The sequence below is a fragment of the Arachis ipaensis genome, chromosome B5, assembly GCF_059453495.1.
Source record: "Arachis ipaensis isolate K30076 ecotype BB chromosome B5, ASM5945349v1, whole genome shotgun sequence".
NCBI classification, from domain to species: domain Eukaryota; kingdom Viridiplantae; phylum Streptophyta; class Magnoliopsida; order Fabales; family Fabaceae; genus Arachis; species Arachis ipaensis.
Genome location: NC_142440.1, coordinates 52,861,338 through 52,874,812, shown reverse-complemented (window position 1 = coordinate 52,874,812; position 13,475 = coordinate 52,861,338). Strand labels below are relative to the sequence as shown.

The 13,475-nt window shown below is 37.1% G+C and overlaps 1 protein-coding gene and 1 non-coding gene across 2 annotated transcripts in view; both read left to right on the top strand.

Annotated features, from left to right (window-relative positions):
- Positions 1-13,475, top strand: part of LOC110272186 (uncharacterized) — a 62,020-nt gene that overhangs the window by 19,838 nt on the left and 28,707 nt on the right. The gene's annotated exons all lie outside the window — the stretch shown is intronic.
- LOC148564194 (small nucleolar RNA R71) lies at positions 1,228-1,335 on the top strand. Its single transcript, XR_015885281.1, has one exon. It is a non-coding gene; the product is annotated as a small nucleolar RNA R71 (small nucleolar RNA).

The window sequence follows — 13,475 nt, the reverse complement described above, 5'->3', positions numbered from 1 at the left end:
AAGTTTCTCCATTACAGAGAGTGGCATTAAGTTTATTCCTGACCCCAGGTCACATATGGCCTTCTCAAAGGTCATGGTGCCTATGGTATAGGGTATTAAGAATTTTCCAGGATCCTATTTCTTTTGAGGTAATTTCTGCCTATCCAATGCATTCAGTTCATTGGTGAGCAAGGGAGGTTCATCTTCCCAAGTCTCATTACCAAATAATTTGGCATTCAGCTTCATGATTGCACCAAGGTGCTTAGCAACTTGCTCTTCAGTAATGTCTTCATCCTCTTCAGAGGAAGAATACTCATCAGAGCTCATGAAGGGCATAAGGAGGTTCAATAGAATCTCTATGGTCTCTAGATAAGCCTCAGATTCCTTTGGTTCCTCAGAGGGAAACTCCTTATTGGTCACTGAGCGTCCCAAGAGGTCTTCCTCACTAGGATTCACGTCCTCCTCCTCCTCTTTGGGTTCGGCCACACCAAGTAAGGTAATGGCCTTGCACTCTCTTTTTGGATTCTCTTTTGTATTGCTTGGGAGTGTACTAGGAGGAGTTTCAGTGACTCTTTTACTCAGCTGGCCCACTTGTGCCTCCAAATTTCTAATGGAGGACCTTGTTTCATTCATGAAACTCAGAGTGGCCTTAGATAGATCAGACACTATATTTGCTAAGCTAGATGGATTCTGCTCAGAATTCTCTGTCTGTTGCTGAGTGGATGATGGAAAAGGCTTGCTATTGCTAAACCTGTTTCTTCCACCATTATTTAAGCCTTGTTGAGGCTTTTGTTGATCCTTCCATGAGAAATTTGGATGATTTTTCCATGAGGGATTATAGGTGTTTCCATAGGGTTCACCCATGTAATTCACCTCTGCTATTGCAAGGTTCTTAGGATCATAAGCTTCTTCTTCAGAAGATGCCTCTATAGTACTGTTAGATGATTCCTTCAATCTATTCAGACTCTGAGAGATCATATTGACTTGCTGAGTCAATATTTTATTCTGAGCTAATATGGCATTCAGAGTATCAATTTCAAGAACTCCCTTCCTCTGAGGTGTCCCATTACTCACAGGATTCCTTTTAGAAGTGTATATGAACTGGTTATTTGCAACCATGTCAATGAGTTCCTGAGCTTCTGCAGGCGTTTTCTTTAGGTGAATGGATCCACCTGCAGAATGGTCCAATGACATCTTTGATAACTCAGACAGACCATCATAAAATATATCCAGGAAGGTCCATTCTGAAAGCATGTCAGAAGGACACTTTTTGGTCAGTTCCTTGTATCTCTCCCAAGCTTCATAGAGGGATTCACCTTCTTTCTGTCTGAAGGTTTGAACATCCACTCTAAGCTTACTAAGCTTTTGAGGAGGAAAGAACTTGGCTAAGAAAGCCGTGACTAGCTTATCCCAAGAGTTCAGGCTATTTTTAGGTTGTGAGTCCAACCATATTCTAGGTCTGTCTCTTACAGCAAACGGGAAAAGCATAAGCCTGTAGACCTCGGAGTTAACCCCATTGGTCTTGACAGTATCACGGATCTGCAAGAATTCAGTTAAGAACTGAAATGGATCTTCTGATGGAAGTCCATGAAACTTGCAGTTCTATTGCATCAGAGAAACTAATTGAGGCTTTAGCTCAAAATTGTTTGCTCCAATGGCAGGGATTGAGATGCTTCTTCCATGTAAATTGGAATTTGGTGCAGTAAAGTCACCAAGCATCTTCCTTGCATTGTTATTATTTTCGGCCATGTTTCCTTCTTTTTCAAAAATTTCTATTAGATTTTCTCCAGAGAGTTGTGCTTTAGCTTCCCTTAGCTTCCTCTTCAGAGTCCTTTCAGGTTCAGGACCAGGTTCAACAAGAATGTTCTTATCCTTGTTCCTGCTCATATGAAAAAGAAGAAAACAGAAAAGAAGAAGAATCCTCTATGTCACAATATAAAGATTCCTTATGTAAGTATAAGAAGAGAAGAATAGAGGAAGGAAAAGATGAGAATCCAAACACAGAGGGGAAGAGTAGGTTCGAATTCTTGGGTGGAAGAGAAGTGTTAGTAGATGAATAAATAATTAGAAGGAGATGAGAGGGGGAAGAATTCGAAAATTAAATAAAATAAAATAAAAATATTTTTTTTTATTTTTAATTTTAAAATTAAAGTTAAAATTCGAAAATAAGAAAAGAAATAAAATTAAAATTAAAATTTAAAATAATTAGTTAATTAAAAAGGAATTTTGAAAAAGAGGAAGGTGATTTTCAAAATTTAGAGAGAGAAAATTAGTTAGGTAGTTTTGAAAAAGTTAAGAATCAAACAAAAAGATAGGATTAATTGAAAAAGATTTGAAAATCAATTTTTGAAAAGATGAGAAGTTAGAGAAGATTTTGAAATTGAATTTGAAAAAGATGTGATTGAAACTTATTTTGAAAAAGATTTGAAAAAGAAATTTGAAAAGATTTATTTTTGAAAATTAAAGTTGATTACTTGACTAACAAGAAACAAAAAGATATGATTTAAAATTTAGATATTGAACCTTTTTTAAGAGGCAAGTAACAAACTTTAAAATTTTTGAGTCAATCACATTAATTGTTAGTAAAGATTTTGAAATTATGAAACAAATTAAGAAAAATATTTTTGAAAATCAATTTGAAATTTTCAAAAATATGAAAGAAAAATTGAAAAATATTTGATTTTTGAAAGAGATTTGAAAAAGATAGGATTTTTAAATTGAAAATTTGATTTGACTCATAAGAAACAACTAAATTTTAAAAGGTTTTGAAAAAGTCAATTCAAATTTTCGAAAATTTATGAGAAAATAAGGGAAAGATATTTTTTTGATTTTTGAATTTTTAATGAAGAAAGAGAAAAACAACCAAAAGACTCAAAACATGAAAATTATGAATCAAAACACATGATGCATGCAAGAACACCTTGAATATCAAGATGGACACCAAGAACACTTTGGATGTCAAGATGAACACCAAGAACTTATTTTTGAAAACTTTTAAGAAAAAGAAAACATGCAAGACACCAAACTTAGAAATTTTCAAACTTTAGACACTAACAAATTGAAGATGCATATGAAAAACAAGAAAAGCCACGAAACAAGAAAAATTAAAGATCAAACATAGAAAATTATCAAGAACAACTTGAAGATCATGAAGAACAAGAAAGAAACTCAATGCATGTGTTCTTCGAAAATTTAAGAAAATTTAAAAGCATGCAATTGACACCAAACTTACAAATTGACACTAGACTCAAACAAGAAACATAAAATTTTTGGTTTTTATATTTTATAAGATTTTTTTTTGGTTTTTTCGAAAATTAATTTGAGAAAAACAAAAAAGAAGAAAATATTTTTTTGTATTATTTTCAAAAATAAGAAATAAAAAGCTTAAAAATAAAATAAAATTACCTAATCTGAGCAACAAGATGAACCGTAAGTTGTCCAAACTCGAACAATCCCCAGAAACGGCGCCAAAAACTTGGTGCACGAAATTGCGATCATCAACAATGGCGCCAAAGACTTGGTGCTCTCAAACGTGAATCACACTTTGTCACAACTTCGCACAACTAACCAGCAAGTGCACTGGGTCGTCCAAGTAATAAACCTTATGTGAGTAAGGGTCGATCCCACGGAGATTGTCGGCCTGAAGCAAGCTATGGTCACCTTGTAAATCTCACTCAGGTGGATTCAAATGGTTATGGTGAATTGATAATAAAAATATAAATAGAACGTAAATTAAAGATAGAGATACTTATGTAATTCATTGGTGAGAGTTTCAGGTAAGCGTATGGAGATGCTTAGTTCCTTCTGAATCTATGCTTTCCTATTGCTGTCATCCAATCCTTCATACTCCTTTCCATGGCAAGCTGTATGTTAGGCATCACCGTTGTCAATGGCTACATCCTGTCCTCTCAGTGAAAATGGTCCAATGCGCTATCACTGCATGGCTAATCATCTATCGGTTCTCGATCATGCTGGAATAGGATCCATTGATCCTTTTGCGTCTGTCACTACGCCCAGCACTCGCGAGTTTGAAGCTCGTCGCAGCCATCCCTTCCCAGATCCTACTTGGAATACCACAGATAAGGTTTAGACTTTTTGGATCTCAAGAATGGCCATCCATGGATTCTAACTTATACCACGAAGACTCTGATTAAGGAATCCCAGAGATACTCATTCAATCTAAGGTAGAACGGAAGTGGTTGTCAGGCACGCATTCATAGGTTGGGAATGATGATGAGTGTCACGACCATCACATTCACATTGAGGTGTGAATAAATATCTTAGAATAGGAATACGCTTGAATTGAATAGAAAAACAATAGTACTTTGTATTAATTCATGAGGAACAGCAGAGTTCCACACCTTAATCTATGGTGTGTAGAAACTCTACCGTTGAAAATACATAAGAACAAGGTCCAGGCAAGGCCGAATGGCCAGCCCCCTAAACATGATCAAAGGATCAAAAGATAATCCAAAAGATGTAAATACAATAGTAAAAAGTCCTATTTATACTAACTAGTTACTAGGGTTTACAGAAATGAGTAAATGATGCAGAAATCCACTTCCGGGGCCCACTTGGTATGTGCTTGGGCTGAGCATTGAGCTTTACATGTGTAGAGGCTTCTCTTGGAGTTGAACGCCAGTTTGTAACCTGTTTCTGGCGTTTAACTCCACTTTGCAACCTGTTTCTGGCGTTTAACTCTAGAATGTAACATGGAACTGGCGTTGAACACCAGTTTGAGTCGTCTAAACTCGGGCAAAGTATGTACTATTATATATTTCTGGAAAGCCCTGGATGTCTACTTTCCAACACAATTGAGAGCGCCCCATTTGGAGTTCTGTAGCTCCAGAAAATCCACTTTGAGTGCAGGGAGGTCAGAATCCAACAACATCTGCAGTCCTTCTTCAGCCTCTGAATCTGATTTTTGCTCAAGTCCCTCAATTTTAGCAAGAAATTTCCTAAAATCACAGAAAAACACACAAACTCATAGTAAAGTCCAGAAATATAAATTTTTTTCAAAAATTAATAAAAATATACTGAAAACTAACTAAATCATACTGAAAACTGTGTAAAAACAATGCCAAAAAGCATATAAATTATCCGCTCATCACTTCATCACCCGGCAACTTGGGTTAACTAACCCAGGATTGCCAACCAAAAGTCCACCATCAAGAGCTACTTTGAAACAAAGCATTTAGTGACCCAAAGAGGTGCTGGGAATCAATTTCCAAAGAACAAAACGAGCTAAAATGCATGTGATGTGCGTGTGCTAAGGAGAGGCTTGAGCAAGTAAGCCCATAGGGGTGTTTCAACACCTAGCATCTTTAACCAACTGGGGCAGGAATGCTGGCTGAAAGCTTACTCTAAAAGACTGCCTTACCACATAGCATTAAGCCTCAGCTAAGCAATAAATCTCAATCAAAAGAAAGAGAACAAGAAAAACTAAGGACCAAGCAATAACAAGTCTCATTTTTTTTTTAGTAATTCAAGTAAGGATCCAAAGGAGTGTTGATGTCTCAGCCACAGAATAAAAGTATCTAAGATACCATGCATGAAAACCCCATTAACTAGAATTGAATGTCTTCCAATAAGGGCTTATACCTCTCTCTATTTTCATTCATTCTCCTTATGTTTCAGCGCTTGCTTGGGGACAAGCAAGATTTAAGTTTGGTGTTGTGATGACAAGACATTTTAGGCTAGTTTTACAAGCCTTTTTCATTAGATTTTACTTGGTTTTCATGTATTTCTTAGGAAATAAGTGAGTGTTTGGATGAGAAATTCATGTTTGTCTTGATTCAATCAAACATTGTTAAATTGGTGCATTTTCAGCAGATTTAAGCAAGAATTGTTTGATAATATGAATGATGCAAGATTTGATGATTATGCGAAGGCTTTGATGTATCTGTTTGGTTGATGACAGGCAAGAAAGAAGTAGAGAAGTGGAAAAGAGCGCTGCGTTCCTCACCAAGAAAGTTTTGCTAAGGACGCGAACGCGTGGGTGACGCGTACGCGTCGAAATGGTGATTTTGGAAGACCATGCGTACGCATGAATGACGCATACGCGTGGATATGAAAAGTGTTCTCCACCAACGAGCGCTACGTTCTCCACCAATGAGCACCTGCGACAAAGTGCAAAATTGGGATATGAAGTTTAGCCATCGACGCGTACGCGAGCATCACGCGTACGCGTGGATGTGATATTTTGGGAACAAGTACGCAAACGCGTGGATGAAGCGTCAGCGCAGAAGTGATATTTCACGATCCACGCATACGTGTGGGTAGTGTTCTTATTGCGAGCGCTACGCTCTTTTGGAGAGCGCTGCTATGGACACGCACGCGTATAGCACGCATACGTGTCACAAGAGCAAATGTTGAAGGCCACGCGTACGCGTGGGTGACACGTACGTGTGGATGTGCCAAATTGCAAAATGGCGCGCAGGCGTGCGCGTGGGTGTAAAAGCACCCCCGTTCTCCAAATGAACGCTACGCTCTCCTAGAAGTAAATTTCTGCTCAAATTAACTTCATTCCAAGCCTATTTGAACTACAAGCAAGCAAGCCCACTCATATCACTCAATGAAGACCACAAGGATCATCTAAAATAGTTTATTTTCATTTAGTTGTAATTTATTTTCAATTTCATTTCAATTTGTAACTTAGGGAAGCCTATATAAAGGCTTTAGTTTCACATTCTAGAGAGGCTTTTATGGATAGTAGGAGTAGGAGTAGAATAGAAGGCTGAAGGATTAGAGACGCCAGAGCTCTCTTGGAGGATTAGAGACTCCAGAGAGCTTAGTATAGAATTTACCTTTTCTACCCATTTTACTTTTTGCACTTTCTTCCTAGTCTGTGTTGAATTCAGTTTTATTTCAATGCAATTTTCAATTCTAGTCTCTGATGCAAATTTACGTTTCTCATCATATTGCTTAGAATTTACTTTTATGTAATTTTAATCTTCTGCAATTGTTCTAAGAGCTATGATTCACTGAACCCCAAATCATTAGGGGGAGGAGCTCTGTTATGATTCACATGATTTAGTGAACTTCTTATTCTTCTCAATTCATTTGTGTAGCTATAGGATATCCTCTATTTTGATTGAGATTAATTCACTCTGGAAGGGGGTTTAAATCTGCTGAATGCTTGTGCGAGCCTTGGAAGGGGAATCATGAACATTAGAACTGAGGCCCTATCTTTCACTAATCTCTTGATCAACACCATTCGGGAGGAATTGAGATCTTGAGAGTTAGTGTGGCTTATGGATGAGAGACATGTACTTAACCTCTTCTCATGACAATTGGGTCAAGGAATTGGCAAGATTGATTATGATTAGAGAGATTGGATTGCCAAGAAATTGGGATCCAATCAATTTCAATCTGCCATAGATCTACTCATATGATTGAGAAAGGTGTTGAGACCCATTTGATTCATTATGGATTATGATATCTCCAATCCCTAGTGAATTTTTCTTTTTGTTAATTGTCCTGGAGTTCATTTAATTGCTTGGATTTACTGCTTCCTTTAATATCCCTGCACCCAAAGCCCTTTACATTTGATGCAATCAACTTTTCTTGCCATTTAAGTTTCTGCCATTTACTTTCAGCACTTTAAATTCCTTGCAATTCATATTCTGTCAAATTAATTCTCACTCAAATCACCACTGTCAGCTTAACTAGACATATCATCCCACTAAAGTTGCTTGATCCATCAATCCTTGTGGGATCGATCTCACTCCGGTGAGTTTTACTACTTGATGCGACCTGGTACACTTGCCGGTTAGTTTGTGCGGAATTCAATTTTCCCTTATCATAATGCAGTGAGAGAGGATCCGAGAAATGACACTTCTCATAAGAGCTATGTAATAGGGGTAGAGGTTGATTTTAGCCTGAAAACCATCATGAGGGTTCTCGAGCTTAGATCAACACCATTTGAATAAGCTAGCTATCACACAAGAGTGAGTGGTGACCCCGACTGTGAATAAATCGTTAATGACATTTGTGTTATTGGGGCTGATTGGGTAAGGGACTCCAAGAGAATGCCAAGATTCATTAGACGACGAGACCTTATTCCGAAAGTTAAAGGCTGGTTCGAGCTTGTAAGGAGATCCATCCTCCCTACGGAGGACATGTCATTTTGTGCATGTTTTACTAGCAACTTTTAGCTGTTTTTACTTGGTTTTCATACATTTTTAGGCAATAAGTAAGTGCTTGGATGAGAAATTCATGCTTGTCCTAATTCAATCAAACATTGTTGATTTTATGCATTTTTCTGAGATTTTTGCAAGATTTAGTTGATAATATGAATGATGCAAGATTCGATGATTATGCCAAAGCTTTGATGTATCTCTTTGGTTGATGATAGGTGAAAAGATGAAGGAAAAGAAGCAGAAAGCACTAAAATAAGCTCAAAAGAAGAATTCTAGACACATTTTGAAGTTTGAGCATGCTTTGGGGACTTAGGCCACGCTTTTAAAAGCGTGGCCCATGATTTAAAAACAATGAGCGCTCTTGGCGCGAGAGCGCTACATTTTGTATTTTGTTTATTTTTATTACTATCTTTGGCTTACTAGTTTAAATGCCTATGTCACCCCATCTTGCTTGACTTGTATGCTTTGTTTCCCTATGCTTCAATAAAAAAAATGTTATGAAACAGAGAAAGAGTAAAAGTCCAATTTGGTAGAAGATTGAATAAATTCCTAAGGTTATGTGATGGTACATGTTTGAGTACTTAGTAAGTTCACAAATAAAATGGAAGGGTAGAGTGTTCTCTTAAGTATAGGCTTAGTTTGCATTGTATGAAACCTTTGTGAATAAAAGATCCTTGCAAAAAGAAAGAAAAAGAAAAAAAAGAGAAGCTGGCGTTAGTGGCCAAGTTAGCCCACTAATGCTAATGCTAACTGATGCACCACTATTTCGTGGTACATCTTGTGCTTAATTAAGTGGATCTTATCCACTATTCTCATATTTATTCATAGAATTTGCATGTTTTACATTTTCCTTCCTAATTCTGTGCTATGATTGAAAACATGCTTCTTTGGCATTAAATTACTAATTTTAATTCCCTCTTATTACCATTCGATACCTTGATATGTGTGTTAAGTGTTTTCAAAGTTTATAGGGTAGGAATGGCTTAGAGGATGGAAAGGAAGCATGCAAAAGTGGAAGGAATACAAGAAACTAAAGGAACTGCTAAGCTGTCCAGCCTAACCTCTTCGTACTAAATTGACCATAACTTGAGCTACATAGGTCCAAATGTAGTGGTTCCTTGCGTTGGGAAGCTAACATTCGGGACTTCAAAATGATATATGAATTGCTATAGTTGCCATGCAATTTAAGTTTCAGCTCTTTTACTTTCTTGCTCTTTAAGTTTCTGTAATTTACTTCCTCTACACATTAAGATTCAGCCAATTTACCCTCTCCCTTTTATTTACTTGCAATTTAGTTTCTGTTAATCAAGTTTGACTCAAATCATCAAATATTCACTTAACTAAATTCATCACCTAACTAAAATTGCTCAATCCATCAATCCCTGTGGGATTGACCTCACTCTTGTGAGTAATTACTACTTGATGCAACCTGGTACACTTGCCGGTGAGTTTTGTGTGGAATCATTTTTCCCTCATCAATTTTTTGGCGCCATTGCCGGGGATTGATATAGATCGACAATGATTAAGCGGGTGAGAAGTCTAGATTAAGCATTTTCTTTGTTTTTGTTCTCTGTTTTAAACTGACACCAAGGTGTTTGAGTTATTGCCTCACTAAGAAATTCTTCTCTGAGATATGAATTTCGATTTTCATTGGTTGTGTGTTTTACAAAATTCAAATGGAGTTCAACTCATCTTTTGATCAAACAAATTTTATGGGATATTACCCACCAGCAGTCAACTCCTAAGAAAAAACTAGCTTTAGTGAAATTCAAATCAACTAGCAATTTCCAATTATCAATCAACAAAGGAGTTTGATAACTCAAGAGTTTTCAATTACTCAACCAAAGCCAAGAGGAGAAAAATCTACACTAACATCCAACCAAGCATTTTATCAAACACTTGGAAGGCACAAAAGAAAGGCCAGATAAAATTGCAAGAAAAGTAAATCTACAACTACTAATTGCAAGAAATTAACAATAATAAAGCAATTCAACAATAAGAGAAATCAAACATAAATTGCATTAAAAGGAAAACAGAAGAAAGAAAAGTGCATCAACAACAAAGTAATGAATTACAAGAATTAAATGCTAGATTAGAGAAAGTGAAGGTAGAAGAACAAGGAATTGAAGAGGAAAAGTAAATCAAAGCATGAATTAAACCTAGATCTAAGAAATCCTAATCTAGATCTAACCTAATTCTAGAGAGAAGAGAGAGCTTCTCTCTCTAGAAACTATCTTAAAGCATGATAAAGCTAAACTATGTATTTCCCTCCCCCTTGACTCCTCTTGATTTCTGCATGTAATAGGCTCAGAAACTAAGTTGGATTTGGGCCTGGGCAGCCCAGAAATCGCTCCCAGCGTTTTCACCTTAATGAGGTCACGTGCGAGCATCAACGCGTACGCGTCGGTCACGCATACGCGTCACTTGGCATTTTGCTTTCCATGCGTACGCGTCATGTACGCGTACGCGTTGTCTGGTGACTTCAATTTCACGCGTGCGCGTCTGCTACGCGTGTGTGTCAATGAGTGCATCCCAAATCCTTGATTTTCCATGATTTCTCCACTTTGCATGCTTTTCTCTTCATTCTTTAGATCCATTCCTAGCCTTTTCAACCTGAATTCACTAACAAACACATCAAGGCATCTAGTGGAATCAAAGGTGAATTAAAATTAACTAATTTAAGGCCTAAAAAGTATGTTTTCACACTTAAGCACAATTTTGGAGAAAATTATGAAGCCATGATATTTCATTGAATAAATGTGGGTAAAGTGGATAAAATTCACCTAAATTAAGCACAAAATGTTCCACGAAATAGTGGTGCATCAACATTCAATTTTGGTTAATGGGGTTTTCATGCATGGTGTCTTAGTGATTTTTATTCTCTGGCTAAGGTATCAACACTCCTTTTGATCCTTACTTGAATTACACAAAAAATGAGACCTGTTATTACTTGGTCCTTAGTTTTTCTTACTCTCTTTCTTTTGATTGAGACTTATTGTTTTGCTGAGGCTTAATGCTATGTGTTAAGGCAGCTCTTTAGAGTAAGCTTTCAGCCAGCACTCCCACCCTAGTTAGATCAAGATGCTAGATGTTGAGTGATGAGGGAAAAACGATTCCACACAAACTCACTGGCAAGTGTACCGGATCGCATCAAGTAGTAAAACTCACATAAATGAGGTCGATCCCACAAGGATTGATGGATTGAGTAACTTTAGTATGATGATGAATTTAGTTAAGCAGATAGTTGATGATTTGAGTGGAATTTGATAAATCAGAAAGTAAATTGCAAGAAAGTAAAGTGCAGAAAGTAAATTGGCAGAATCTTAAATTGCAGAAAAAGTAAATTGCAGAAACTTACAGAGCAAGAAATCAAAAAAGCTGAAACTTAAATTGCAAGAAAGGTAAATAACTGAATCTTAAAGTGCGAGAAATTTAAATTACAGAATCTAAATTGCCAGGAAACTTAAATTGCATGAATAATAAAAGGATTTGAGTGCTAGGAATTTAAATAGAATGAAAACTGCAGTAAATCAGAAAACTTTAAATTGAAAAAATTCAAAGAAAGTGATTCATCAAGGTTTGGAGATACTATAATCTTTCATGAATCAATTGGATCTCAACTTCTTTCTCAATCATTTGGTAGATCTATGGCGGATTGAAATTGATTAGATCGCAATTCCTTGGCAATCCAATCTCTCTAATCACAATCAATCTTGCCAATTCCTTGATCTAATTGTCATGAGAAGAGGTGATGCACGGAAACTTGTCTCTCAACAAATTTCCCTTCAGCAAGTATACCGAATTGTTGTCAAGTAAAAACTCACAATAGAGTGAGGTCGAATCCCACAGGGATTGTTTGGTCAAGCAACTTTAATTAGAGGAATGTTCTAGTTGAGCTAAGCAGAAATTCAGTTGAGTAATTGCAGAAGATTAAATGGTGGGAAAGTAAATTACAGAAAATGTAAGTGCTGGAAATAAATGACGGAATATAAATGGCATGAAGTAAATTGCAGAATCTTAAATGGGGAGTTAGGGAGACAAGCAGAGAAGTAAATGGCAGAAAATAAAGAGAATGAGTAAGATCAGAAATGGGGGATTCATTGGGCTTAGGAGATGTTGCATTCTCCGGATCAAGTTCATTCTCATCTCTTCCTCAATCAATGCATTCATTGATCTCCTTGGCAATCTTAAGTGATTGGATCCCAATTCCTTGGAAACCCAATCTCTCTAAGCTTGAACAATTGCCCAATTCCTTGATTTAATTGCTCATGGGAAGAGATGAAGTATGGTCACTGATTATACCATATGTATTTCCAAACCAAAGTGTTGGTAGGATTATATGTCACTATATCCATCCAAACCCCAATTTGGTCCAACATAAGAAAGCATTTCTAGCATGATCTCCTCATCCCTTTTCCAAGGCTCAGAGGAGATCCAATTATGGAGAGCTCCAATTATGGAGAGATCCGTCAAATTACAACAGAGCTCCCTAACCCAATGAAAAGGGGTTTAGTTGTTCATAGCTCTGAAAATGGAAGATGATAAAGAAGAGTGCATTATGAAAATTAAACTAGAAGTTGCAGAGAAAGTAAAATATACAAAATGTAGTTCTCAAGTTCCGGATCCCCTTTTCAATTCAAAACTATCCCTATATATACTACTCTTCAGCTCTTCTAGTTAGCTCTTCAAGTCTTGGATATGGGCCTTTGATCTTTAGTTGAAGCAGTTGCAGTCTTTAGTGGGCTCAGCTTTGCTTGCAAAGAAAGTGTGAGTTAGGCATGATGGGAAGTTAGATAGAACGTTAGCGGCGTTAAAGTTAAGTGTAAACTTGGGTTCGAGAGCGTTAGTGACGATAACTTTGTCACTAACGTTCCAAACTAGTTGATCCACGTTAACTTCAATGTTAGTGTTACTAACGTAATCACTAACGTAGCCTCTTAGCCCTTCGCAAACGTTATTGGCACTCACCTTTACTAATAACGTTGCTCTTTGTCCCTTTCTTCCACGTTAATGGTCCACGTTAGTGTAACTAACGTGGCCCTTAACGTGGGCATGCCAAGACTCGAGAGCGTTAGTGACACTTACCTTTGTCACTAATGCTTCAAAACGCCCCTTCCTTCCATGTTAGTGCTTCACATTAATGGCATTAACCTGACCACTTATCGTGGGTGTATTTGCCATTTCCAACATTAGTGACAAAGGTGAGTGTCATTAACGTTGGCCTATCATTCATTGCTCCACTTACCCTTCACGTTAGTGGTCTTAACGTGACCACTAACGTAGGCAATCTAGGCTTGGTCTAGCGTTAGTGAGAAAGGTGAGTGTCACTAACGCTTGCGACTTCCTCTTTACTCC